Here is an 18524-nt window from a genome sequence, read left to right on the forward strand (position 1 = left end):
CTCTCCTCCTAATCCATTTTGTATATGGGGTATTTCACACATTGTTAGTGTGGGGGTTCATGTGAAGTGCTGCACTGTGTTAAAGAACTAGTCATAAGCCTCCAATCTTATCTCAAACTGACTCCTAAGATTTAACAGATCAATTCAAAGAAGATACTTCTTTATGATTCCTAAGAATCGCTGACCCCACTCTTGGCCTTAAGTGTTCGTTCTAGGGACACTTCATGTATGGACACTTATGTTGCATTCTCTTAGAGGTTACAGAGCACATTTGATTAGGGAATGGGGAAAACAGAAGGGTGGTTGTCATTCTTTAACCACATGTGCCATTTGGGAGACCTCAGAATGATGGCTTTCTTACTCCTAGCTAAGAAGACCCACAGCACCCTGTACCTAGTCCTTGGAGGATGTGCATGTGTGTGAGAGACAGGATGCATGCTCGCTCAAGTGTAGGTCTGGTCTTCTCATCAGGACTGTGGGCAGCCTTATTTGCAAGCATTCCCCTCACACAGCGCCCCTCCAACACTACACCAGGTGCTAAGAGCACTAGACACTTAGAAACACAGAGTCTTGAAAAGCACGAGAAAATAACTGAGAGACTGCCCTCCAAATCCTGCTGCAGCCATTGCCACAACCATGATGCCCAAATGAAAGAAGCAGAATCAGCAGCAGCCCCCGCTGCCAGAGCAGGAGGAGACTGGAGACAGGAGGATGGGAGTCCCATCGGACCACCCAGCCTTCTGGGCCCTCCCCCCAACGGGATGCAACGGAATGCTACGTGGCAATGAAAACGAACGAACTCCTGCTGCAGGCAACCTGGATGAATCTCACAAACACGGTGTTGAGCGAAAGGAGCCAAACAGGAATGCAGACTCTCTTCACAGAGGTCCTCCAGGGTCAAGGGGACCAAGGACTCCACTGCTGAGCCTCCCACCTCCTCCCAGGGGCAGAGGCCTGATCCAGGGAGGCGGCCCAGATGGTCGTGGCTGGTGGGGGGGCCAATACTGAACCTCCTTTTCCTGGACCGGGCCATGGGGGTCCTTCCAGAGGAGGCTTTCATAAAGAGCAGAGAAAACCCCGAAGGCTCAAAAGTTGGTCTCTTATCAAAAATACCTGCCCGCCCAACAATGGCCCCCAAGTTATGGAAGACAAATCCAACCGCCCTGTCTGCCGACACTTTGCCACAAAGGACCACTGTCGATATGAGGACCTCTGTGCCTTCTTCCCAGGCGCCCATGGACCTCCTCTACGAGACCGTGCCCTCCCATCTGGGCTGGAAGGAGCCCTCTGACCTAGCAGCCATATATTGCCCTGTGGGCCTGTGACGGCTACTGTGAGGCTGTTCTGCCCACCACCCTCAATCAGTGACACCCACCTCCATCTGCCACCTCCCCCTTCTGGGGTCCAGAGTTGTGTTTCATCACTGGTGCCCAGAGTGTGGGCTTTCTTTTGATCCAGCCTCCAGAGACTCGCCTTCAGGACCCCACCTCTGCTCTCTTCAACTGCCTCCTGGATCCAATTCCCCTTCGCCGACTCACTGCTGAACAGGAAACCTCTTTGGTGCTGTTTCTTGTGCATCTGTCCACCCAGCCCTCAGTACTGCCCTCGATTCGTACGAGCCCTGGAGCAGTTTCCTACCATTCCCTTCTTCTAGATGCTTGTTTTAAATCCTTTTTATGTGACAAACCCTACCCCCAGAGCTGCCAGTTGACCTGGGGTCAAGTATGGATGACTGGTGCAGAGTCACTCCCTGGAAGGCCACCCTCCCAGCTTTTGGATTGTGTAGGTCCTGCGTCAGTAGCGTGATCCCCACACTCTGGTCTGTGATCACTGTGCTTTGTGAAACTGTGCATCCCCTCGTACACAGCCTTTCTCAGTGTCCATGGCATCACTGTGACTTCCCAACACTAGAGTTTTTCTGCCAAAATGAGTGAGGCTCTTGATGCCCTCTAGACTTTCCACACCTCCCAACATGGGAGAATTGTGAAACTTTCTGCAAGACTGCCTCCCGGGTCTCCCCATTCTCCTGGTGTTGGCTTTTCGGGGTTTGACACAAGCCCATGAGATGTCCTCTAAAACCTCTTACGGGCTATCCTATCTCCTCTCCAGCTTACTTTAGTTAGAGTACGTCATTGTGAGGCCACCAGCCCTTTCATCCGAATTCTGTGAATCTCCACCTGGCCTACCCTTGGGTGAAACCTGGACGGTACTGTCGCCCTCGTCTAACCTTCTTCCCTACATCCCTGGCACTGGTTGTTTTCTGTGAAAACGGCAGTGAACAGGTTCAGTTTTGCACTGGCCCTGAGGAAATGGGTCAGGAGTTGTGTGGGCAAGAGGGAGGGGGGATGAGAGCCGTTGGAGAACCGAGAATGAATTTTTTTTCTTTTTAACTTTTTTTTTTATATTAGTAATAAATGCAGTGGAAACAAGAGAAAAGAAAGAAAGAAAATAACTGAGAAATTATCTCCTGCATCCCCAAACTGCAGATCCACTTGCCTCTCATCCTGACTGGATAATCTCTTTCTTCCCCCATTCAATAGAACACTTGGAAACCACCCACTGGGCCTCCTCTCTGGACCTTCTCTCAGCACACATCCTTACCTAGTTTTTCCTCCTCCCTCCAGCCATGACTACAGAGCTGTCCCTCCATCGGTCTAATCCTTCTGCCCATGCTCAGGATCCTGTCCAGGATTATAGCCATCGCACATTCCCTCACTTCTCTGTAGCTTTCCCTTGAACATGTTTGCAGCAGTCTGGTGCTTTCCAGACTTTCCAGGCCCAACCAAATTTCCCCTTTATGGATATTCACACTGCATTTCTCTGGGGAGCACTCACATTTCATGGGGGTGCAACCTTTAGTCATGGTATCTCCCATGCCTCTCTGAGTGGTGAGGATGGCTCATGCCAGGTCATTCAGCCTCCATGACCACAGAACTGGGCCCTGGAGTTGAAGATCAGAGACCTCAGAGGGTTGAACTGTCTGAATGTGGTTGCCCAGGAAGCTTGGCAATGAAGAACCCTAGGCCTTCTTGTCCTTTCCAAAGCTTGTTCAGCCGTTCTTTTATTTGATTCCTTATGCCACTGGCCAAATATCTCTTTTCAGGTACCCCGAATATTCAAAAACTAAAGACTCCCATTTTGAACTTCCAAATTAAGCAATAAAAATTGGTACGCACAGGCAAGGCTAAAGCTCTGACTTGGGCGACAGAGCCCACGCATCTCCAGCCACTCTCAGCCCTTCGTTTGAATTAGGCTGATGTCGAAGGGCGCAAATGCCTCCTGGGCATTCCCAACTGATGGTGAACGTATAGTCACTAGATTCATTCTGGACTGGAAGGAAAACCAAACTTAAGATAAATTGGCTAATGAGGATCCACACGTGGGTTTTGAAGAGCTGACTGTGATCCCTGAGGTATCCTAGGGATCATCAGCAATTTGAAAATATATGTTGTAAGTCTGCCTTTACGGTGCAACGGGAGATGCAACATAGTGGGTATAAAACACCTGACACAGAGATGTTAATCTCGCCAGGAAAACAGGTCATGTGAGATACGGAGAGGGCTGAGAATGAGGAGACAGTGGCTCTGCGATGCAAACAAAGCAAAACAACAAACAACTGGACCAGCAGAGAAGAGTTGTGTCTCTACTGTCCTGGGAGTAGGCATTTGGCGCATCCACTCCCTCTGATTTTGGAGGATTCCTGCTGGCGTGTGCAGTGGCTAGCAGGAAGTGCCCCTCGGCCCCCTCCCTGCCCACAGTGTGGGACACAACTCATGCTGGACAAGCCACCAGATGCTCCACCTGCGTCTGGATCTAGACCTACCAATGCCAGGTGTGAGAAGGAATGAGGCTCGCGCAGGGTGTCTGCGGCGGGTGTTACCGGCCGGGACGCCCGGCCTGGAGGCCTGTGCCCGAAGTCCCACCGTGGCCTCCTGCTTTTCCAGCTGCGGCACCTACCTCGGTTCCAGTCTCTGCTGGTCGGCCGGTCTCCTGCTGACCCTCTGGGGCCCGTGACTCTGTCTCCTGGAGCCGTGTGCTGTTGCTCTACCAAAAATACAGACTTCCGTTAAGCTTAAAAATAAAGCTGCTAGCAATGTCAGCAGCAAAAGATGGGTTTACTTGGAAGAGCAGAGAGCTGCAGTGCGGGACTAACAGGCTGGGACAAACCACAGAGAAGCCCGCAGTGGAAAGGAGATGCGTGCTCTCTTCTAGAAAAAGCAGACGGTCCGGGAGGCTGGTAAGAGCAAAGAGTTCACTGGCGTAAACCGGGCGGCTTCTCATTGGCTGTGCTGTGACCATCTCTCTCTCTCATTGGCTGGGCTGTTGTCAGGGCAGGAGCAAAGCCTTTCTTTCACCTGCTGGGTATTAGAAGGCGTTTCCACCTGCAAGGTACATCCCTTCCCGTCGAGTTTGCAGTTAACTGTGAGCCCCAGGGCCTGAGAGCTCTCCTTTGCCAGGCCGCCAGGCCCCATTCTCATGAGGTTTCCCTTCATTAATTTTCACACTTCTCAGGTCATCCAATTTGTAGGAAATGTCTTCATTTCTATTGTATTACTAGTTAGTTAGTTAGTTAGTTAGTTAGTTAGTTAGTTAGTTAGTTAAACTAGCTTTTAAAAAATAAGGGCTGTGGGCAGCCGGGGTGGCTCAGCAGTTTAGCGCTGCTCTCAGCCCAGGGCATGATCCTGGAGACCTTGGATCAAGTCCCATGTCGGACTCCCTACATGGAGCCTGCTTCTCCCTCTGCCTGTGTCTCTGCCTGTCTCTCTCTCTCTCTCTGTGTCTCATGAATAAATAAATAAAATCTAAAAAAAAAATAAGAACTGTGCTTGTCTTTTCTGGCTTCAGAGTTCTTAACACTAACATCTCCTCAGGAACGGAATATCTAACAAGAAAGAAAAGTAAAGGCATCAAATGAGTATGTATGTGTGTTTTACCAGCAGCTGGGATTGTCGTAGAAGAACTTTGCCTTTAGAGTCACATTAAATTCCACTTTTACGGGGCATTCCTTGGGGCCTCAGGCAAGTCACTTAACCTACCCTGGCCTTAGTTTCCTCACTTACAAGTGGAACAATAATTCCTACCTCACTGGACTATTGTAAAAAGTAAATGAGACATTAAAGTGGGAGTTCAGGATCCCTGGGTGGCGCAGCGGTTTGGCGCCTGCCTTTGGCCCAGGGCACGATCCTGGAGACCCGGGATCTAATCCCACGTCGGGCTCCCGGTGCATGGAGCCTGCTTCTCCCTCTGCCTGTGTCTCTGCCTCCCTCTCTCTCTCTCTCTCTCTCTCTCTCTCTGTGACTATCATAAATAAATTAAAAAAAAAATTAAAGTGGGAGTTCTAGCCCACTTGTCCTTCCAACAAGTAGTGCTAGAACAAGTGGATATACGCTTATGAAAAAATGAAGTCGGCCCCTACCTACCACACATCATTATACAAAGATGATCTCAAAGTGGATCACTGGCCCAAGTGTAGGATCTAAAACTAGAAAACTCTTTGGAAAAACATGAAAATAAATGTTCATGGCCTTGGATTAAGCAAAGGATTTGTGGGGATGATAAAGAAAAGCACAAGCAACAAAAGGAAAAATACATTAATAGGACTTAATCAAAATTAGAAGCTCTAAAGACACTATAAAAAAATAAGCCATCAGAATGGGAGAATATATTTATAAGTCATATATCTGACCTAAGTACCAGAATTTACTAGAGTGTTTGGGAGAGTAAGAGTGACTCCTAATACAGGATTCTCTTCTGGGGTGGTGAAAGCGTACTAACATTACAGAGGGATGATGATTGCACATATCTGAATATGCTAAAAACCACTGAATTATATATGTTAAACAGCATATGAATTATGTCAATAAGGTTATTAAAAATTAATTGAAACAGTGTATACATAACAGTGTACAAATAGAAAATGTATACATCTAACCATTGCACATAAGTGTACATGTAGTACAGTTTACAAAATATTTTACTTCTTGTTGCTTTGTTTTATGATGATTGATTGAGCAGAAAGTGCTGGAAAGAGAGTGACTGCCAGAAGGTGCTTCAGATTGGATTAGTAGAAGATTCCTCCAACCCAAAGCCTTTGGGACTGATGCATTCTTTTGTAAGAATCTTCTGTATGTCTCACAGGATCTGGGAGTTGTGTTCATGTGCATCCCTTTTGTGTTCTCATTTGCCATCACTGTACCCAATGCCCCAACTAGGCCTGTCCTTCTTGGCCTTTATCCCTTTGTTCAGAATACATATAAAAGGTCGCTCCTCTTAGAAATTGGACTCTTTCTTGTGGCTCTCACCTCTCAGCATTTTGTTCTTATTACTCACTTATGTGGGATGAGTTTAGCACAAAAATTTAAATCCTGATATTAAAATTCTTCATGTATGGTAAAAAAAAAAAAAAAACTTTCTTGCACATTTTGAAGCTGCCCTTTAAAAGTTCTAAATCATAAGTTTAAATAGTTGTAAGACTGTACATTTCCAGCTTACTATAAATACTTGTATAAAATTGCAACATTATTTTTAAAAATATATTCTGTGGAAAATAAATACCATAGCAATTTGATATCTATCCATCTAAAGCACAAAAAAAAAAAATTCAAAAATTTTACCATGCTCCCTTTTCTCCTTAAAATCCTGTATCCTTTCTACCGCCTTCACACATTTTTACCCTAATACATTTTTTATATGTGAGTCTTTGTGATCATCATATTTCCCTATAACAAAAATGTTTGTGAATTGAAATTTAATTTCTTTTTTTTTTAATTTATTTATTTATTTATGATAGTCACACACACAGAGAGAGAGGCAGAGACATAGGCAGAGGGAGAAGCAGGCTCCAGGCACCGGGAGCCCGATGTGGGATTCGATCCCAGGTCTCCAGGATCGCGCCCTGGGCCAAAGGCAGGCGCCAAACCGCTGCGCCACCCAGGGATCCCTGAAATTTAATTTCTTTTGACCATTAGGCTTTTTGTAAATCTGAATTTAGTTATCTTTTCCATGACTATTATTAATAAATTATCAATGTACAGATATATAACAATTTTGATAAATACTGATAAAACATAAGAACTGAAGATGTTATTGGAAGTGTCTCTGATAGATGAATGGCAGGAACTGGGGGCTGCCTTATGGTGCCTTGATGATAGAAGATGATACAAAACCAGCTGTCTTAAGTTTGTCTAATTGTATGGAGCACAGATGTTTTCACCTGTTGAGATGTACACTTTTGTGTGTGTGTATGTGTGTGAAGCAGGAGAGGGGCATTTATGGAAGAAGGGGTGGGAAAGGCATGCTGGCAGGAGGCATCCCCAGGCAGGTCAATTTTAGGACTATTGTTGAGCTGGAAGCAGATTCCCATATTGAAGATTCCAAGGCAGTGGCATCCCAGCCTGAAGGCCTCTGCTGTAGGCTACTTGTGGTTCTTAAAGAATTCCAAACCTTGCTTGTGAGTCAGAGCTGTCTGTTGGTTTTGCCTACAAAGAGAGATCAACCAACCAGAACACTATTAACCATTCCTCACTTTAAAAATCCTCCCTCAGGGTGCCTGGGTGGCTCAGTTGATTCAGCGTCCACTCTTGACCTCGGCTCAGGTCATGATCTTAGGGTCCTGAGATCAAGCCCCACAGCGGGCTCTGTGCTCAGTATAGAGTCTGCCAGAGATTCTCTCCCTCTCCTGCTCCTCCTTGCCTCTCTAAAGTAAATAAATCTTTTAAGAAAAGATAAATAAAATAAAAATTCTCTCTCAACTCCACACTTCCCTGGTCTAGATAATTCCCACCCCACCCCCTTGTTTTTCAGAGGAAAGTTCTTGACCATTTCTCCAGCTCTTGTTGTCTCTCCTTCCTTATCCTCCACATGTCCTGAGTCCACAGCTCCCTGGATGCACCTATGGCCACTGACAGAAGAAACATCCCGACTGTGAAATCCAGTGTCCACCTCCCACCTCCGACCTCCTGGAGCCCATCCGTGTGTGCTCTCTTCCAGAGCTTCACCTCACCCACTCCTGTTTCCCACCCCCCCCCCCATCTCTACAGATGCTGCCGTTCAGTGTTCCTCCTCTCCTTGCCCTTTGTTCCAGAACATCAGACTTCCAGGGTCTGACCAGGCTCTTTTCTCTCCCATGGTGATCTCCTCTCTGTGGTTTACTTTTTACCAAGAAAAGCCCACTTGGAGTAAAAGAAGTGATCCTAAACAGCTATCATTTCAGAAGAAATATAATACTTTTAACTAAGGGGATGATGCTTGCAACAAAAATGAACTACATGGTCCCAGCTATTTGCTATTAGTTTGTTAGGCTAGCCATGCCTCGTCTAGCACCATCTCATTTATGACATTATGCTGGCTTCCAGTGGGTTCCGGAATAAAATCAAAGAATAAAAATCAGAGGCTGCACTCTGCTGTGGAGGCAGCATATCATTTGTATAATTTCTATAAGAATATCCCATATTTTATTCTTAGGGAGTCAATTCTGTACTTTCTGGAAAACTGGAAGGCTGCCACTCAAAATGCCCTCTGGCCCCTCACTGGTCCACTCAAGCATGTGACACATATTTTCCTCTGGTAGAAAGCAAGAGGAGGGTGTAGAATCAGCTGCGAATTGGACAAAGCACCATACTGAGTGCTTGAGGCAATTTACATTATCATTCAGTCAACTCCAAGTGGTCATTTATTATCATCTTTATTTCGCCAAACGTAAGCTCCATGACGGCGGGGACTTTGTTTTACTTCTGTATCCCCAGCATCCAGCACAGTACCTGATACCGTGGGGGTGAACAAATACATCCTGAATAACAAGGCTTAGAGAAGTTAAGATACTTTTCCAGACTGATGCAGCCGGGCAGTACCAGGAATGAACACAAATCTCAGAGTATGGTCATTATCTCCAGCAACAAGGCCCCCCTGAAAGCTGCACGTCCAATTCCCTTCACAAATCGACCTCTTAACCTCAATACATCCCAATTTTCAGGTACTCAGTTCAAAATCCTTGGCCATCCTTGACCTCTTTTTTTCTCCCAGCCTCCACCTATGGCCAGTCAGGAAATCCCGCTGCCTCTGCTTTCACCGCCTCTCCAGAAGCTGGCCACGTGTCACCACCTCCGCTGCTACCTCACCGTTCAAGACACAGCCACCAGCACCTCTGGCGGGTAGTTCCCCAGCCTCTGGCTTTCCTGCCTCCATCACCACCTTCCCTGCTATCTAGCTCACAGCGCTGCCCGAGTGACTGGCCTGAATGTTTGTGCTCCTCAAAACTCCATGGTTTTAGGAGAAGGGACCTTTGGGAGGTGATTAGGTTTAGATGAGAGGATGAAGGGAAGCCCCCGGGTGGGCTAAGTGCCCTTATAAGAAGAGAGAGACACTCCAGGGCTTCATCTCTCTGCCATGTGAGGACACAGTGAGACGGCTGTCCTCTACAAGCCAAGGAGAGGGTTCTCACCAGACACTGAACTCTGCTGGACTTTGATTCTAGACTTTCCAGCCTCCAGAATGGTAAGAAAACTAATTTCTGTTGTTTAAGTCTCTCAGTCTACAATGTTTTTTTTTTTTTTAAAGGATTTATTTTATTTATTTGAGAGAGAGTATGTGATTGGGGAAGAGAGACTCCCAAGCAGACTCTGTGCTGAGCATGGAGCCTGATGCTGGGCTCGATCTCACGACCCTGAGATCATGACCTGAGCCGACATCAAGAGTCAGACACTTAACTGACTGAACCACCCAGGGGCCCTGATGGTGTTTTATTTTAGCAGCCTGAACAGACTAAGACCCTGTTAGAACATAAGGCAGATCATGTCATTCCTCTGCTCAAAACCCTCTAGTGGCTTCTTTCTTTAAGAGTCAAGGATAGACTCCTCACAGTGGCCTGCAGGGTTCTATGGAATCAACCCTTCTTTCCTATCTGGTCTCCCCAACCCCACCATCATACCCTCCCAGCTGGCTAAGTCACCAACACAAGCCTTCTTATTTGTCCTCAAATCCATCAGTCAGGCTTGTGCTTTGGGTCTTCGTAGGGTGCTTTCCTCCATCTGGAGTGACGGTAGAGCCAGCCCCCCGCTCCCCCCCCCCAGCCAAATCTGAATGACTGCCTCCCCCCACCTTTGTCCTCCAGGTCTCTGCTCCAGCTGACTGGCCAGAGCCCCGTCCTGACTTCACCATTGCTGTCACTCCTGATTGCCTCTCTGCTCTGTCTTCAGCGGTAGCATGGATCATTTTCTGACATATTACTTACTTTCTTCTCTATGTTGCTTATCACCTGTCCCCTCCTGCTACAGTGTAAGGCCCAGGAATGCACAGGTTTGCTCTCTAACCAGTCTGAACCTCTGCACTCGACACATTTGTATTTGTTGAATGAGTGACTGTCTGTGAATCACAAGTTCTTGAATCCTCAATGTCAAAACCCAGAGGATCTATTTCAACCCTCCCAGTTTATAGGTGAGGAGACAGGACCCCGAGAGGTGACAGGAGCGGCTGAGGTCACACAGAGATGGCTGGTGACAGTAAGTCGGTAAAGCGGCCGATCTTCTCCACCTGTCAAAGGCTTAGCCAAACTGTGGAAGGAGCCTCGGTGTCCATCGAAAGATGAATGGATAAAGAAGATGTGGTCTATGTATACAATGGAATATTCCTCAGCTGTTAGAAACGACAAATACCCACTATTTGCTCCAACGTGGATGGAACTGGAGGGTATTATGCTGAGTGAAATAAGGCAATCGGAGAAGGACAAACATTATATGGTCTCATTCATTTGGGGAATATAAAAAATAATGAAAGGGAATAAAGGGAAAGGAGAGAAAATGAGTGAAAATATCAGTGAGGGGGACAGAACATGAGAGACTCCTAACTCTGGGAAACGAACAAGGGGTAGTGGAAGGGGAGGTGGGCAGGTTAGGGGTGACCAGGTGACGGGCACTGAGGGGGGCACTTGGCGGGATGAGCACTGGGTGTTATGCTATATGTTGGCAAACTGAACTCCAATTAAAAAAAAAAAAAAAAAAAGCTTCACCGGGGCCTGTGAGCAGCAGCAAAGGCAAGGACCCCGGACCACAGCAGAAGCAGGAGCAGTCGCCGCGGCGTGCGGCCACCAGGGGGCTCTCGTGCGCCAGGCTGAGCCGCACCGGACCCCGGGGAGCGAGCGCCCGCGCAGCGCCGCTGGAGGGAGCAGCGGGGCTCGGCGCCCGGAGGAAAAGCGGCGGCGGGAGGCGCAGCAGCGTTTTCACCGCTGTCCTGCTCGCCAGACGCCCGGCGCCTTCCAGCCGAGGGCGCATCGGAGAATGTTGGTCCCGGGCCGCTGTGAGACACCCCGTGGCGCTCCTGGCTCCAGCCTTTCACTCCTTGACTCCCGGGGCGGGGCGCCTGCCCCCCGGGCTGCACCTGCGCCCCCCCACCCCCCGGGCTGCACCTGCCCTCCGGGCTGCACCTGCCCCCCCCGGGCTGCACCTGCCCCCCCGGGTGCACCTGCCCCCCGGGTGCACCTGCCCCCCCCCGGGCTGCACCTGCCCCCCCGGGTGCACCTGCCCCCCCCCCCCGCTGCACCTGCCCCCCCCCCGGGCTGCACCTGCCCCCCCCCCGGGCTGCACCTGCCCCCCCACCCCCCCGGGCTGCACCTGAGGGGCCGCGCGCCAAGTGCCTTCCCGCCGCCCGGAACAGGCTCGGGAAGGACGCGTCAGGTGACCCGAAAACGAAGCCCCAAACCTCAGGTGTCGATGAGGTGGGAAACCAGACTCGTCGCTGTTTGAATGGCATTTCATCCCCGCGAATGAAGAGCCGCCGCCGCCTCCCCTGCGGACGCGCGCTGAGCTTCCAGGCGCCGAAGCATCCGGCCTGCACCTCTGTGGCTGCCTAGACGCGACCCCATCCCCGTTCACAGCCCCAGGGCCTCACACAGGGGTAGGCAGAGAGATGAGCGCTGGCCTGGAGCAGTTTGGTCCCCACGCCCTTTGGCTTTAACCACTGCCGAATATTCCCTGGTCTCAGCCTGAGCAGCATATTGAAATCACCTGGCCTATCAGTCTGGGTTCAACCAGAGGAGCAGAACCCGCGGGAGATGCATCTTCAGGGCACAGATGAGCTTTTGTGACTGTGGAGCCTGGACAGGCAAGCCTGAACCCAGAGGATGTGATGTCAGGGAGGCCAGGCGGCAGCTGCTGTCTGCAGGCCGCGGTGTCCACTTCACCAGGAATCCTCCGCTCTGCTCTTGAGGCCTTTCAACACACCGGGTCAGGCCCACCCAGATCAGACTCCCTTAAAGTCAACTGATTATGGACTAGAATCACAGCCACAAATACCTTCGCAGCAACACCTGAGTTAGTGTTTAGTTGACTAACCGGGGACTGTAGCTGTCCTCATGAATTCCGGCTGTTATAACAGAATGCCACAGACTGAGTGGTTTAGCAACAACCGAAATCTTATTTCTCACAGTTCTGGAGGCTGGAAGCCTGAGATCAGAGGGCCAGCGCAGTCAGGTTCTGGTCAGAGTCCTCTTCCAGGTTGCAGACTACTGACTTCTCACTGTATTCTTGGGGAAAGAGAGAAGCAGCAAGCTGTCTCATGTCTTATAAAGACACTAATCCCATTCCTGAGGGCTCCAGTCTCAGGACTAATCTAAACCTAATTACCCCTAAAAGCCCCACCTCCTGATACCATCATACTGCGGGGGCAGGGTGGGGGGTAAGGTCCTGACATAATGAATTTTGGGGAGAACACAGTATAACAATAGCCCAGCCAAGCTAACCCGTTAAAAACACACCACTATGCCTCAAAAGCTTTTGAAAAGTAGGTCTTTGGGGCCCCACCCCAAACCAGTTGAATCTGCATCTCATGGGATAGAAGATGGACATTCATTTTCTTTCCTTGTTTTAAAGTTCTCCTCATAATACTCTGACACAGAGTGAGAGTTAAGAACTACGAGTACCATCAGTGAGATGAGGGCCTTCAGAATTTGAACAGAACCACCAGTACTTGGTTTTCTGTGTTGGGATGACCATAGAGAAGACAGTGACCAGCGTGGAGGGAGCACATGCTGGCTCTGTGTTTGCTCTGTGACCCTGGGTGGGTGCCTCCAGTACTCCGCCTTGGTGTTGTCACCTGGGAAAAGAGGAGAATGGGAGAAAAGGCTCAGATCACCCCACTAACCTTTACCCAAATGCCATTCCCCTTCTTATGCCAAAATCTCAGATTTGTTTGGCCTCCCTATTCCCAGCCCCAGGAGATGACTCCTGATTGGCTCAGAACAATTTTCTTCTTCTTTGGGTCCTCCCTTCAATAGCCTCCCTTGCAGCCACTTCTGGGCAATGATGATACAGGCGAAGTTGACCATGGTCTTTGGGGTAATATTTCCCTCACCAATGAGGGCAAGACCCTCCTTCTGCTCTTTGGTCATAAAGGGGTGAGAGCCTGACATGATGGCACCCCATGTGACACCAGTCAAGGGACAAAAGCCCACCTGCAGAGGGGGGGAATCAGAAGGGTAGATGAAAGCTTGGGTCCTTCGGTGCCCTCAAGCCAGAGCACCACTTTCTACCAGTGATTATAAAATATTTGCTGAGAACACCTTCCCTGATTAGCAGTAGTCCAAGTTTGGGGGAAAGAGAAAGCTTCTGCAGCCATCTCATTCCAGGGACTTGGTATTGGTGAAGCAGACAGTGAGATTTTGGAGACAGAAAAGCCTCAGCTCAGTAATCCTGAGTAATCCTGACTAATCCTCCACAGGTAGAATGCCTCTTATTTACAAGCTCTTTCAGGACATAGCAATCAATCCTGAAAGTAGCATTCAAGACCCTCCACAAATACACCTACTCCCTACTCGAGTCAGAGGTGCCGTGTAGCTTCAATGAAATGTCTCTGGAATATTCCATAGTGATCCCCATGTTCATCTTGGCTTGAATTTCTTCCCCAGTTTAGAATCCTCTCTGCCCACCCTACTTTCTCTGTCCGAATCCCACCATTTTAGGTCTAATCTCCTCCAGAAAGATGTGAATAACTTGTCTACACTACCCCCTTTCTGACAACCCAGAGCCCTGTCTTAGTGCCCTTTGCTAGAGCATTTGACCTCACAGTCAAACAAGAGCCCTGAGGGAGGTCTCTGGATGCCTACCAAACCCACAAAGCATCTTGTTTCCTTTTATTTCTTTCCCCAGTTTTATTGAGACATTACTGACTTACAACATTGTATTAGTTTAAGTGCACAACATAATGATGTGATACATGTATATACTGCAAAATGATCACAATAACTCTAATTAGTATCTCTTACTTCACACAGTTATGAACCTTTTTCCCTTGTGAGACTTTTAAGACCTACTCTCTTAGCAAGTTTTAAAGATACATAATACTATTGTTCACTACAATCATCATCAGGTTGTACATCATGTCCCCAGAACTTATTTATCTCATGACTGGAAGTTTATACTTTTTGACCCCCTCTACCTAATTCACCCACCCTTACGTCCTGCCTCTGGCAACTACCAATCCGGTCTCTATTTTTGTGAGTTTGGTTTATTTATTTATTTATTATTTATTAAAGATTTATTTATTTATTTATTCATGAGAGACACAGAGAGAGGCAGAGACACAAGCAGAGGGAGAAGCAGGTTCCATGCAGGGAGCCTGATGCGGTACTCGATCCTGGGACTCCAAATCATGCCCTGGGCCAAAGGCAGGCGCTAAAGCACTGAGCCACCCAGTCACCCCAAGAGTTTTGTTTTCTAGATTCCACACGTGTCATCATACAGTATTTGTCTTTCTCTGTCTGGCTTATTTCATTTAGTGTAATGCTTTTGAGTTTCATCCATAATGTCACAAATAGCAGGATTTCCTCCTTTTTTTATGGCTCAATAGATTTCCATATGTATATATATACATATATATATATTCTTTATCCATTCATATGTCTATGAACATTTAGGTTGCTTCCATATCTTTATTGTAAATACATAATACTGCAGTGAACATATGAGTATATATATCTTTTAAGGATAGTGATTAAATTTCCTTCAGATATATACCCAGAGAAACAACTGCTAGATCTTATCATAGTCATTTCCTCCTTTATTCCTTCCTAATAAATCAATTCCTCTTAAATCAATTCAAAGCCATGTTTGGAAGTTCCACAAAGTGGCTAAAGTTCTGTTCAATGAGATTTTGTGATCTCTCACGCGTGCTGCTCAGTTTCCTTAAACTCGTCATTCATCTGAAGGACCAGGAATAGAAGGAAGAGAATACTGCTAACAGCTTCAAGGTTGTTCCATCTCTGACAATAACTACCCAGTTTGATCTCCTTTACCAATGTGGGATGGTCTTTTTCTATTAATTTTTTAAAGATTTTATTTATTTATTTGAGAGGAAGAGAGAACACAAGCAGAGGGTGGGAGGAACAGAGGGAGGGAGAAGCAGACCCCAGGATCATGACGTGAGGAAGTCAGGCGCTTCACCTACTGAGCCCACCTAGCACCCCTTTTTCTCTATTAAATTTAATTTATCTTGCATTTGCCTGAATTAGGGCATCCTGTATCTCTTCCTGAGACATGCCTGAAAACCTTGCTGGAGCATCCCAGGATGTATTCAATCCCAAGAGGTGTGTCTTGCTTCCAAAAGGTAGGCTAGGATCAGAGCCAGAGAAGCAGGCAAAGATGAATGTGCTCCAACTTTCTGCCATCATAATTTCTTGTGCTCTAAGGTAACTGTTGAAAACTCCGTCTTTATGGTTCAGTATGTCCTTGCTTTTACCACTCCAATTGAACTCGAAAGCCAAAGTGATATTTTATTTTGAGGGAGGACAAAGGACAATCCCAATCTCTCCAGTTATGTCTGTCTGAGGCTTAAAGCCCCCAGACGGGGTTTACAGTCAGCCCTATGTGATGCTGTCTTTGGTTAGTTTTATTGGGGGGCACTTGGAGGCTTAGTCACACAATCAGCCCAAACCAGCCCCCAAATGAACCTTCTAGGGGGGCATTGGGCCCAGGTCATCATCTGGACTCATTCTTCCCCAGAACTGGGCTCCTTGTTGGGCAACCTTGGCATCCGTTCCTGTCTGACTCATCTTTGCGGGAGTCCTATCACACTGCATTCTCAAAAGGGAAGGAGATAGGAGACTATATCTCTTTCTTTCCGAGGTGGCAACTTGGTCCCTATTCAAATTGACCCACATCCCTCTAAGTGATCACTCTGCCTATGAATGGAAATAGGAAGACTGAGTTGTTCAGGAGACAAATGCCTCACGACCATCAGTGACTAATTGCCTTACAACAGAGTCTCTGGGTGGTGCTACTCTGGTGGCCTCACAGGAGGGTGACTGGTGCACCCACCTAGGCAGAGAACTAGCTCATCCTTTTCCTTTCAACTGCTGCTTTAAGTGAGATTAATTTCAGTCCTTTCCCCATTGCCTGGTGTCACTCCTCACTCAGCTTCCAGAACCCTCCTCTGGGCTTCTATGGTAGGTGCCAAATGGAAAGTCTCTTTCTGGGTGGTGTTTCTGGGGCAGTGGGCAAACATAGGATTGCAGGGGAGGAGGAGAGATTAGATACTGCCCTACACCTGGTACCTAAGCCTTTGGTAAGAAGGTCTCCCTTTCTCCAGGTTCAGGTTCATTGACTCAGAAGTGCTGGCTGCTTCCCTAACAGACCGAGTGCGTGTCCGGGGCCTCCTCAGGAAAGATAGAGGCCCCACACCTGAGAGCTGCTGAGCCCTGCAGTGGTTTGCAGAGCAGATTTGGAGCCTTTCCTTTGGACAAAGGGACAGTATGTGAATTTCTTCCATTCTCCTAGGGGAAGTTTCCAAAAGTTTTCCAAGAGCCTTTTGAGCTATGGTCTAAATCCAGGGCCTTGGCACCACTCCAGGGAGGAACCTCATTTACTTTGGCACCTGGCCGCTTCCTATTCCATCACAGGCTCAGAAAGTATGGAATCAGGCTCTGCTGGGAGGCACATGGAGACTGTGGCTGCCCAAGCCCTCAGGGACCTCCATTCTCACCCCACTGTTGGCTTTGAGGTTTAAGGGAGTTGTGCACAAAAGAATGTTTGATGAAGAGTTCATGCTTGTTGGATCGTGGACGATTTTACAAATACTCACATTTTCCTTGCAGATATTTTCCCCCTTCAAGACTAGAGAAAATGTATAGTGTTCATTTTGGAGGATCTATTCAAGAGGCTTATCAGGAATGATTTTCACAATCAAGAAATCGATTTTTTTTTTTTCATCAGGCTCATGGGTAACACAGTCTTATGAGGCCTGATGCAGGAATGCTGGTTTTGCCCCTAACATTCTCAAAATGTACAAATTGGACAATTAATTTACTCTTTTATTTTTGGCAGGGGTAGGTAAGGAGGGCTTGCCAGTTCCCATTACTTTACCGCAGGCACTCCCAGAAATATATTAATTACTTGAGTGTCAGGAGGGCCACCAATTGTGCACCAATGCTTGGGCTCTCAGCTCCAGCTTCTTGCTCCCACTTTTCCACCAGTGGGTCATCATTTCAAAGAGATCTTAGAGCCTCCCCTCCATCAACATGCATGGAAACACCACCGTGGTTCACCAGAGACCTCATCCCTGCCTCATCCTGCCCAATGTCCCCAGGAAGCAGGATGCTAAAGCCCGCTAGTGCTGGCATTGCCTCTTGGCATTTGCCCAACCCGTTGGGCTGTGACTGTGGTGCTCAGTATCTCTCAGGACTGAGATCTGTTCCACTTTCCTCCACTCATCCCCAGATAGTAATTAGCTCATGTCTTTCAGAGGGATGGTGACCAGAATTAGTTTTCCACTTTGGCTGCCTTATGGAATTTTATAAACAGTTTTATTCTTGTTTTTTATGTCTTGGTGTTTTTGTTGGCTTTGGCAGGGAATAGGCCTGAGGGCAAGGTGTGTTAGAAGTGGGAGGGGTGGAAATCGAGTGCATTCTCAAGGGGTCATGACCAGAAATTCTGTCCCCATTCTCTCCTCTTGATTTGATATGTGTTGCTTATATTTCTGTTTAGGGTAAAACCACTAAAAAGAAAAGTAACCCGGAGTTTAGAAGGTTTTCATAGTTTAAAATAAAGCACTTTGTTAGGGGTGCCTGGCTGGCTCAGTTGGAGGAAGCATGGGACTCAATTTTGGGATTGTGAGTTTGCACCCCACATTGAGTGTAGAGATTATAAATAAACTTAAAAAAATTTTAAAGTAAAGCATTTTGATGGTCATTTTTCCTTTTTGTGTGTGTGTGTGGTAAAAGCGTTTACTTGGAATGCCTACATGCATCCCCCCTGCCCCAGTTTATTAAGAGATAATTTTTTTTAATTTTTATTTATTTATGATAGTCACAGAGGAGGGGGGGGGGCAGAGACATAGGCAGAGGGAGAAGCAGGCTCCATGCACCTGGAGCCTGATGTGGGATTCGATCCCGGGTCTCCAGGATCGCGCCCTGGGCCAAAGGCAGGCGCCAAACCGCTGTGCCACCCAGGGATCCCCTATTAAGAGATAATTGACATAAAACATTACCATAGTTTTAAGTATACAACATGAGGATTTGATATTTATATATATTGTGAAATGAT

The 18524-nt window shown here is 47.6% G+C and overlaps 1 pseudogene; it reads left to right on the forward strand.

The window, feature by feature from the left end:
- The first annotated feature begins 380 nt into the window (after positions 1–380).
- Positions 381–1291, forward strand: LOC100856689 (annotated as a pseudogene).
- Positions 1292–18524: the final 17233 nt, after the last annotated feature.

The sequence above is a fragment of the Canis lupus genome, chromosome 1 (assembly GCF_011100685.1).
Source record: "Canis lupus familiaris isolate Mischka breed German Shepherd chromosome 1, alternate assembly UU_Cfam_GSD_1.0, whole genome shotgun sequence".
Lineage (NCBI taxonomy): Eukaryota > Metazoa > Chordata > Mammalia > Carnivora > Canidae > Canis > Canis lupus.